The sequence below is a fragment of the Sapajus apella genome, unplaced genomic scaffold (genome assembly GCF_009761245.1).
Source record: "Sapajus apella isolate SASKATOON/1434 unplaced genomic scaffold, GSC_monkey_1.0 scaffold88, whole genome shotgun sequence".
Classification (NCBI taxonomy): Eukaryota; Metazoa; Chordata; class Mammalia; order Primates; family Cebidae; genus Sapajus; species Sapajus apella.
Window position 1 is genome coordinate 5,318,051 of NW_022437028.1, and position 10,861 is coordinate 5,328,911.

A 10,861-nucleotide genomic window follows, 5' to 3' on the forward strand; every position below is an offset into this window, starting at 1 on the left:
AGGGGGGAGAGAAAGAGAAGGAGGAGGGGGGAGAGAAAGAAGAGAGAGGAGCGGGTAGGGAAAGAGCGAAAGTGAGGGGAGAGAGAGGGAGAGGAGGGCGAGGGGAAGAGGGGAAGAGGGAGGGGAGGGAAGTGAGAGCGCGAGCTGGGGCGGGGGACTCCGGACTAGGAGGAGGTTCGAGGCCGGCGCGGGGCGGTCCCAGCCCGTTCCTCTGCCCACCGGGGGTGGCCCCCACCCGGGCTCCTCCCTCCCCGCGCAGCCCCCGGCGGGAAGAGGGGTTAAAGGTGAGCGGGCACGAGCGGGCGGCCGCCGGGGATTGGCAGGCGCCCGAGCGCAGGGCCCGGGCCATGGCCGCGCCACAGGCCTCCGAGCGGCGGGGCGGCTGCCGCCCACGTGCTAGGCGGGGAAGGCGGCTCCGGATCAAGGGGCAAAGGACGCCTCGGCGCGGGGCGGGGGCGCCCGCGGCCACACCCGCGGCCAAAAGCCCGGCCCGCGGCGCAGCGCACGGAGCCCTCTGCCGCCCGCGGGGGGAAGGCGCCCAGAGCGCGGCCGGGCGGCCAGAGCATCCCCGCCCCGCGCCCGCGGGACCCCCGGCCTGGCCGCGCCGCGCGCTCTGCAGGTCCAGCGGATTCCAGGTGAGCGCGTGGAGCCCCCGCGTCTTCAGGTGAGCGCAGGGGCCTCGCCCGAGGGGAGCCGGCGTCTCCCCGGGCCCGGCCTCAGTTTCCCCTCGGCCCGTAGGGGCGCGCGTCTCCGGCTCAGCTGGGTGGCCTCCTCGCTCAGCCCCAGCTGCCGGGAGGAAGGAGGCAAACTCGTACCCCAGGGAGGACTCCGGATCAGGAATCCAAGAGTCCATCCTGCTGGAGAGTGAGGTGCCCGCGGGCGCTGGAAGCCCCGTGTCTGGCGCGCGCTGCGCTGGGCTGGGTTTCCCTCGTGGTCCGGGAGGCTCTCCTGGGAGCCGAGAGGGGTCCCAGGGAGGAAATCCCAGGGAGGAAGGAGGGACGGTCTTCCTCCCTCTGGCTCTCCCTGCCCTGGGCAGGTAAGAAGCCAGTGGAGAAACCCTGTCCGGTGGGCCCTGGGATCAGGGGTACCAAAGCTGCCCCTGGCTGGGACAGGAAGAAGCAAATGGCAGGGTGGAGTATGGGGACAGAGACGTGGTGGCCGGCACTCCCACTGCTCTGTCCCCGAGAAGGCCAGGCTTCTTCCCAGTTTTCAGCCGCCCTGCCCCCACCGCTGGGCTGGGTTTGGGAGCTTTGGGTTCTTCTCTGCATCTGGCTGCGTGACCTTGGGCGCCTGACTTTCCATCTCTGAGCCTGGCTCTCCCTCCGGGACATGGGAAGGTTTATGGTTCCCGGGCCACTTGTGTGGAGGTGGGGACAGAATAAAATGGGACACCAGGTTGATTTGGGGAACAGGGGGGCCCACTCCAACCAAGTCCCTCTGGTCCTTCACAAGGAGGGGTGGTGTTACAGGGTCAGCTGGGTCAGGGAGTCGGGGGGATCAGTAACCTGTGAGATCTGAGCTGCGCTCCACTTTGCCCAAGAACTTCTCTTACTGTGGGCAACTGCCCTGCCCCCTGTCCTGCCCCAGTGCTCAGATACAGGGAAAAGCTCAGAATATGGGTCTGGGAATCTCAGGTCCACCCCAGGGAAGCTCAGCTCCTCAGCGTCTGTTAGCTTCTGGAAGAGGAGGAAGACTCATACCAGAAGAGGTCTGAGCTGCAGTAGCCAGGAACTCCCCCATCTTGAGAAGATTCCCCTCTGAGGACACAGCCTACTGGCTGAGCCAGGCCAGTGCTTGGTTTAGAATCGAGATCGAGGCTCAGGCTGGCGTTGGGACTCAGCCTGGGGACCATGTGGGCGGGCAGCTCAGAGCCAGGGTCCAGGACCCATCCGCCTGGGGTCTTGGAATCCTGTGATTGAAATCATCTGGCCGATATGGGGGTGGCTCTGGCAGAGGTGATCTTTACCAGCTGAAGTGGAGGGCAGGCTTAAGAGCTTCTGCAGGGTGCCAAGTGCGATGGAAGAGTGGCCTGGAAGTGTGGAAGTGGGAGAGGCCATGTCTCGGAGGCTCCTGCAGCCACAACTGCTCAGAGTCTCTAATACCTTCAGGCAGCCGCCCTCCCTGGGTCCCTTCCCCGGGGCTGTCTTTGGCTGTGCTGCTAGCCCTGTGTGGGTAAATGCAAGCTTACACATGTGTTGGGGCTGGGAGAGGGCATCATGAGTGCAGTCCTCACTCCCTGGTGAGGGCCAAAGAAAAGGTTTTGGCTCCAGATGTGGGGCTGAGCAGGGAGGAGAGAGGGAAGGCACAGGCTTAGGATTGCTGTTCAGATAGGGGAGGAGGAAGAGGAACTGGCATTTGCCAAGCATTTACTGCAAGCCAGACACTGCACAAGCTTTTCTGGCACTGTTTCCTTCTTCCTGATAACCAGAGAAGGAAAGGATCTCCATTTTACAGATGAGGAAACAGAGGCTCAGAGAGGTCAAGGCTCTGGCTTAAGGTCACACAGCCTGGGAGTGGCAAGGCTGATGATATTCAAACCCAAGCAACTAGGCTCCAAAGCCCTGGTTTCTGTTCCCACGATTGTCAGGGACCTTGGCAAGCCATGTCCTCCTCTGGGCTTCACTCTCCACACTTGTAACCTGGGGTTAAACGGGCTTGCCTGGACTGTTGGGAAGGGCTGGGAGGAGGTCTGGAAGCAGCCATGGGTGGTGTGTTCTCTGCATTCAAGGAGAAACACACAAGAGGGGGTTACATTGGCTGCCCCCCAGCCTCCCAGGTCAGCTCACGGGTGTCCATGTGTCTCGTGTTCACCTCGCCCACCTCATCCCCCTCCCACCCATCTTTCCTGCTCCTGAAACTCAGGGGCAAGGTGGCTCTATCTGTCTTTCCTCTGAAGTTAGTTAGCTAAGCTGACCTTGGAGAAAGGAGCCCCCAACAAGGGAAGAGTGAACAGAATATTCCCAGGGTAGGTCCTGGCACTGATAAATAACAGACAGGTGACTACTGCCCTAGGACCAGAGACAGTGGCTCACACCTGTAATCGAAGCACTTTGGGAAGCTGAAGTGGGAGGATTGCTTGAGGCCAGGAGTTCAAGACCAGCCTGGGCAGCATAGAAAGACCCGGGTCTCTACAAAAATTAAAAAATTTGCCAGGCACAGTGGCTTATGCCTGTAATCTCAGCACTTTGGGAGGCCGATGCCGGTGGATCACGAGGTCAAGAGGTGGAGATCATCCCGGCCAACATGGTGAAACCCCGTCTCTGCTAAAAAATACAAAGATTAGTTGGGCGTGGTGGCGCATGCCTATAGTCCCAGCTTCTCAGGAGGCTGAGGCAGGAGAATGGCTTGAACCCAGGAGCAGAGGTTGCAGTGAGCCCAGATCGAACCGCTGCACTCCAGCCTGGCAACAGAGCGAGACTCTGTTTCAAACAAAAAAAAATAATTAGCCAGACGTGGTGGCGCACACATATACTAGTAGCCACTCAGCTGGCTGATGCAGGACGATCACTTGAGCCCAGGAGTTTGAGGCTACAGTGAGCTATGATGGCATCACTGCACTCCAGCCTGGGCAACATAGAGAGACTCCCCTCTCTCTAAAAAAAAAAAAAACAAAAAAACTGCTCTGCCCAGAATCCCAGGCTTCCCCCTGCTAGCTAGCTCTGGTAGTCACAAAAGATCTTGTCCCACAGTCAGCCCCATCAGCAGTGTGACTCTGGGTGACAGATATGCTTCCTAGAGTCCCCTTTCCCTCTCAGTCCAAGGGCCCGATGCCCTGATGGGGCTGGCGTGGGGCCAGTTATGCAGCAGGGGAGAGGCCAGGAGATTCTGGGCAGAGCAGAAGATGGCCGTCACCTGCTGCAACAGTCTGAGAAGCTTTTTCCATCCCTGAGTCCCCTGGAGGAGGTTGTCACCCCATCTTCTGTCTCTGAACCTTGATGTGCTGTGTACAGTAGGGACCCTCAGCCCAGAGCAACAGGCTGCTTGGGCAGATTGATTAGACTCAGTAGCAAGTACACAGAGCCGGGCAGCCCACTGGAATGCCTGGCTGTGGTGCAAGGGGAAATATATTTTCGGTCTTTGACTCTGGCTCCTACAACCTTGGAATCTCCAGAATGCTAAGAGGGTCTTTTGTAAGCTATTAAGAGGACTGGTGACTGGAGGCCTCTAGAGAGTTTCAGGATGGGGGCTGTTCACTAGAAAGACCAAAGCGTGATTAGAGGATTGGAGCTTTCAGCTCCCTGCCCAACCTCCAAACTTTGGGGATGAGAGAGAGTGAAGATTGTGTTCAATTACCAATGGTCAGTGATTTAATCAATCACATCTACGTAATGAAACTTCCAGTGGCCATGAGAGGTGGCTCACCCCTATAATTCCAAGACTTTGGGAGGCTGAGGTGGAAGAAATGCTTCAACCCAGAAGTTTGAAACCAGCCTGGTCAACATGGCAAAATCCTGTCTTATTTAAAAAAAAAAAAAAAAAAAAAAAAAAAGACTGGGCACGGTGGCTCACACCTGTAATCCCAGCACTTTGGGAGGCTGAGGTGGGTGGATCATCTGAGATCAGAAGTTTGAGACCAGCCTGGCCAAGATGGTAAAACCCCATCTCTACTAAAATTACAAAAATAAATTAGCCAGGTGTGGTGGCACAAGCCTGTAGTCCCAGCTACTCAGGAGGTTGAGGCAGGAGAATCTCTTGAACCTGGGAGTCGGAGGTTGCAGTGAGCCAAGATTACACCACTGTACTCCAGCCTGGGACACAGAGGGAGAACTTGTCTCAAAACAAACCAACCAGGCCGGGCGCGGTGGCTCAAGCCTGTAATCCCAGCACTTTGGGAGGCCGAGGCGGGTGGATCACGAGGTCAAGAGATCGAGACCATCCTGGTCAACATGGTGAAACCCCGTCTCTACTAAAAATATAAAAAATTAGCTGGGCATGGTGGTGTGTGCCTGTAATCCCAGCTACTCAGGAGGCTGAGGCAGGAGAATTGCCTGAACCCAGGAGGCAGAGGTTGCGGTGAGCCGAGATCGCGCCATTGCACTCCAGCCTGGGTAACAAGAGCGAAACTCCGTCTCTCAAAAAAAAAAAAAAAAAAGAAACGTCTATAAAAACCCCTAAATGTTGGGTTTCATGGAGCTTCTGAGTTTGTGGGCATATCAAGGAGCTAGGGGGGTGGTGCTCCCAGAGAGGGCATGGAATCTCCCTGCACCACTCCATACTCTAGCCCATGCAGCTCTTCCATTTGGCTGTTCTTGAGTTGTATCATTGATAACAAACTGCTAAATGTAAGTAAAATGGTTTACTGAGTTCCGTGAGTCCTTCTAGCAAATGATTGACATTGAGGAGAAGGTCATGGGAACCTCTGATTTATAGATGGTCAATCAGAAGTTCAAGTGGTAACCTAGGACTTACAACTGCCATCTGAAGTCGAGGCAGGCTTGTGGGAATAAGCCCATAACTTGTGAACTCATATGCTAACTCCAGGTAAATAGTGTCAGAACTGAATGGAATTACAGTGTCAGAGAATTGGAGAAACGGTGTCAGAAGTGTGAGTTAATACTATTCACTGGTATAGAGTGGCTATTGGATTCTTTTTTTTTTTTTTTTTTTTTTTTGAGGCAGCGTCTTTCTCTGTTGCCAGGCTGGAGTGCAGTGGTATGATCTCACTTCACTACAACCTCTGCCTCGAGTTCAAGCGATTCTTCTGCTTCAGCCTCTCGAGTAGCTGGGACTACAGGCACGCATCACCATGCCCAGCTAATTTTTGTATTTGTAGTAGAGACAGGGTTTCACCATGTTGGTCAGGATTGTCTCGATCCCTCGACCTTATGATCTGCCTGCCTCAGCCTCCCAAAGTGCTGGGATTACACCGTGCCTGGCCGGCTGTCAGAATTTTTGCAGACTGACAGACCATTGGCACAGTGGCTCATCTTGGTGAAGCACCACCTCCAGATTCCCCTTCATGCCCTGCTCTGCTATGATGCTGGTAGCAATGGTCCTCCCCTGGCTCTTCACAATGTACCTGAGAGGCTAGGGTGCTTCCTCCCATGTTACAGGGAGGGCAAGCGAGGCCCAGAGAGGACAAATATCTTGCTTGAGGTGACCCATGGGTCCCCAGCAAGCCAGCCTCCTGAGGAAAGAAGAAAATCCCTTGTAGGATCCTTTTTTTTTTTTTTTTTTTTTTTTTTTTTTTTTTTTTAAGCAGGGCTCACTGCAGCCTCACTCCCTCCGAGCTCAAGCAATCCTCCTGCCTTAGCCTCCCTACTAGCTGGGACTACAGGTACTCACCACTACACCTGGCTAATTTTTGGCAGAGACAGGATTTTGCCATGTTGCCCAGGCTGATCTGGAACTCCTGGGCTTAAGCGATCCTCCTGCCTCAGCCTCCCAAAGTGCCGGGATTACAGGGATGAGTCACTGTGCCCGGCCCCTTACAGATCTTTGAGGCCTCTCAGAATAAGACTGTGAGTGGGAATCTGTGCCTCTGTCTTCTCAGTATCTGCTCAGGGACAGACTCTGGTTTGGTCAACCAAAAAGGGAGGCTTTTTCTATTGTTTGAAGAACATTAATCTCTGGACTTTGGGGTCCTTAAAAAGAGGAAGAGGGTTCCCATGCCATCATCTGTTCTATTTATTTATTTATTTAGAGATAGAGCCTCACTCTGTCACCCAGGCTGGAGTGCAGTGGCACAATCTTGGCTCACTGCAACCTCCACCTCCTGGGTTCAAGCGATTCTCCTGCCTCAGCCTCCTGAGTAGCTGGGATTACAGGTGTGCGGTACCACACCTGGCTAATTTTTGTATTTTTAGTAGAGACAGGGTTTCATCATGTTGGCCAGGCTGGTCTCGAGCTCCTGACCTCAAGTAATCTGCACACCTTGGCCTCCCAAAGTGCTGGGATTACAGGCGTGAGCCACCGCACCTGGCTGCCCTCATCTATCCTACTGCCTCTTCTGGTTTTATTTTTTTTTTAGGGTTCCCCCCATTTCAAAAGTAATACACAGGTATTATATAACACTAAAATCTATAGAAATTTAAAAAGTCAATGTCTCTGTTATCCCACTCCCTCCCCACACACAAAGAACAGCGGAGTGATAGTTTGGTAACTGTAAGTCCAGACTTTTCTTCTCTGTTCACATATGAGTATTTATTATTATTAATTTTTACTTAAATGACATCACACTTCATATATTGCCCATAACTTTTTTTTTTTTTAGACAAGGCCTTCCTCTGTCGCCCAGGCTGGAATGCAATAGTGCAAACTTGGCTCACTGTAGACTCCACCTCCTGGGTTCAAGTGATCATCCCCCCCAGCACCCCAAGTAACTGGGACTACAGGTGCCCGCCACCACGCCCAGCCAATTTTGTAATTTTTTTAAGAGACATGGTTTTGCCGTGTTGCCTAGGCTGGTCTGGAACTCTTGAACTCAAGTGATCCTCCTGCCTCCACCTCCCAAAGTGCTCGGATTACAGGCGTGAGCCACCGCGCCCAGCCCATAACTTTCTTTTTTAAATTAGCATTGCATCTCAGCCATCTTTCACTATTTCTACACGTATAATGATCATGAGAGCTAGCATGTACTATCTAATGACTTTGCAGATATTAATTCACTTCATCCTTATAAAAATGATGAGATTAGTATCTCCATTTTTTTTTCGAGATAGGGTCTCACTATGTTGCCCAGGCTGGTTTTGAACTCCTGAGCGCAAATGATCCTCCTGCCTCAGCCTCCTGAGTAGGTGGGATTACTTGCTCAAGCCACGACATTTGGCTATCCCCATTTCACAGATGAGGTTCTGTTAACACCTGCATAGTATTTCCCTGTAGGAACTTATCAAAATGTATCCAACCATGCTGTTTTTCACTATTATAAACAGTGCTGTGAGGAATATCTTTGTTCATCTTTGCACACTTCTGGAATTTTTTTTTTTTTTTTTTTTTTTGAGACAGAGTCTTGCTCTGTCACCAGGCTGGAGTGCAGTGACGCAATCTCAGCTCCCTGCAACCTCTGCCTCCCGGGTTAAAGCGATTCTCCTGCCTCAGCCTCCCAAGTAGCTGGGATTACAGGCACCTGCCACCACACCTAGCCAATTTTTATAGTTTTGTAGAGACGGGGTTTCACCATCTTGGCCAGGTTGATCTCAATCTCCTGACCTTGTGATCCACCTGCCTCAAGCTCCCAAAGTGTTGGGATCACAGGAGTGAGCCAGTGTGCCCAGCCAGAAATATTTTATAGCACAAATTCCTAGAAGTGAGTTCGATGGGCCAAAGAGTACCAACATTTTTGGTTTAATAGATTTTTTCCAAAATACAGTCCCATGTTACCTATCAACGACAGATGAGGGGAAAGGCCTGTTGGCCTCCCCTGGCATTCCTGCTTCTTCCTGGCCTGGGGTGGGGTTTTAAGTCTCCCCAGGAAGCAGCAAAGTGGTTCAGAAGGAGAAGTTTCTGGGCAAATAACATTGTGCCACTGTGTTCCTCTCCCCCGCTTCCCCTCATCCTCAGCCTTCCCACAGGCTGCAGCCCAGGGCACTAAGGGAAGGGCTTCCCTCTCCTCTACTATTTTTATTTTCTCCTCTTTACTGTATAACCTTACCAGTCAAAAAGTACACCGGGCGCAGTAGCTCACGCCTGTAATCCAAGGATGTCGGGAGGCCAAGGTGGGTGGATCCCCTGAGTTCGAGACCCGCCTGACAAACGTGGAGAAACCCCGTCTCTACTAAAAATACAAAATCAGCTGGTGTGGTGGCACGTGCCTGTAATCCCAGGCATGGAGGGATGAGGCAGGAGAACTGCTTGACCCAGGAGGCAGAGGTTGCAGTGAGCTGAGATCGCGCCATTGTACTCCAGCCTGGGCAACAAGAGTGAAACTCTGTACTCCCCTCCCCTCAAAAAAATGCTGGGTTGGGAATTAAAGCCTTAGATGAGGCCAGGTGTGATGGCTCACGCCTGTAATTCCAGCACTTTAGGAGGTCAAGTTGGGCAGATCACTTGAGGTCAGAAGTTCGAGACCAGCCTGGCCAGCATGGCGAAATCCTGTCTCTACTAAAACTACAAAAATTAGCTGGCCGTGATGGCACATGCCTGTAATCCTAACTCCTAGGGAGGCTGAGGCAGGAAAATTGCTTGAACCCGGGAGGTAGAGGTTACAGTCAGCCGAGATTGCACCACTGTATTCCAGCCTGGGTGACAGAGTGAGACTCCACCTAAAAAAATAAATATAAAGCCTTAGATGACTTGTTCTGGTACCTCAAGCAAGTGACTCAATTTCTCTGAGCCTGTTCCCTCATCAGTGACGTGGAGTGGTCAAAACCCCAGTTCCTCTAGTCTCCCCCAGGGACAGGAGGAGAAAACAGCGTCCGAGGGTGCTGCGGTTGCTGCCAAGGGCCAGGCAGAGACTGGTGGTTTTGTTGGCTGAAGGTTGGGCTGGCTTTGGGTGTCCAGATGGATGGGACGAGCCCCAGGCCATGGGGAGCTCGGGGGTTGGTTAGTGGGGAGGCTGAAGGAAGAGGGGAAGGAAGAACGTAGAGAAGGACTGGGACGGGCTGTGCCTGGCAGTGGTCCCCAGCGTGTGCCCCCACAGAGAGCCCAGGGGACTTGCCTGGTCCTTCTAGGGCCATCTTGGGAAGCCCACATTGACTTCCCTCAGTGCTTAGCATAAAGGGCAGGCCCTGGACCCAGCCTCCCACCCTGTCTGGCATTCTTTTTCCGACTACTTCTCTCTTCCTTTCCTGTGTCCTCCCTGCCCCATGCCCCAGCTCAGCCTAGCCTGGAACATGAGCTCACAGGAAGCTGCTGTCTGATGGGGAACAGCTGTGGATTCAAATCTCAGTCCTGCCATCCACCATCAGCAAGAACCTTGGGCCAGGTATCCTATACAATGGGGCAATAGAAACTTGCCCTGCCTGGCTCATAATGAGATAATGGCCATGAAGCCACATTGGCAAAGGACATATAAGCGTAAGCCATCCTGTACATCAGCGTTCTCGAACTGATTAAAAGGCCCATTTTTGCTTTTTTTTTTTTCCCTGAGATGGAGTCTGACTCTGTTGCTCAGGCTGGAGTGCAATGGTAGGATCTCAGCTCACTGCAACCTCCACCTCCCAAGTTCAAGCAGTTCTCCAGCCTCGGTCTCCCCAGTAGCTGGGATTACAGGCATGCCCCACTATGCCCAGCTAATTTTTGTATTTAATAGAGACGGGGTTTCACCACGTTGGCGAGGCTGGTCTCGATCTCCTGACCTCAAGTGATCCTCTCACCTTGGCCTCCCAAAGCGCTGGGATTACAGGTGTGAGCCACTGCACCTGGCCCTTTTTTGCTTTTTTATTTTCAATCTACATGAACCTATGGGTATGTAAAATACAACAGAAAATGAATTACTAGAAAAATTAAAGTGAAGGAAATATGTAAATTATACGTCCAGTTTGTTATTCTTATATTCAACAGATAGAAAATTACTCTATTGGCCAGACATGGTGGCTGACACCTGTAGTCCCAGCGCTTTGGGAGACTGAGGCATGGATCACCATAGGTCAGGAGTTCGAGACCAGCCTGTCCAACATGGTGAAATCCTGTCTCTACTAAAATAAAATAAAATAAATATTAAAAAATAAATATATATATAATAAAATAATAAAATTTAGAAAATTACTCTATTAAATTGATGTAGGTGGCCAGGTATGGTGACTCACACCTGTAATCCCAGTACTTTTGGAGACTGAGGTGAGAGGATCACTTGAGCTCAGGAGTTCAAGACCAGCCCGGGCAACATAGCAAGACCTCATCTCTGCAATTTTTTTTTTTTTTTTGAGATAAGGTCTCGCTTTGTTACCCAGACTGGTGTGCAGTGACACAATCTCGGCTC

General features: G+C 52.4%; 1 protein-coding gene across 2 annotated transcripts in view; it reads left to right on the forward strand.

Moving 5' to 3' along the window:
* Positions 1 to 578: 578 nt before the first annotated feature.
* MLXIPL (MLX interacting protein like) overlaps positions 579 to 10,861 on the forward strand; it is a 50,395-nt gene continuing 40,112 nt past the window's right edge. For both annotated transcript variants that reach the window (XM_032254974.1, XM_032254973.1), the window contains exon 1: positions 579 to 635. The gene's annotated coding sequence lies outside the window, so the exon portion shown is untranslated. The remainder of the gene's footprint in view (positions 636 to 10,861) is intronic.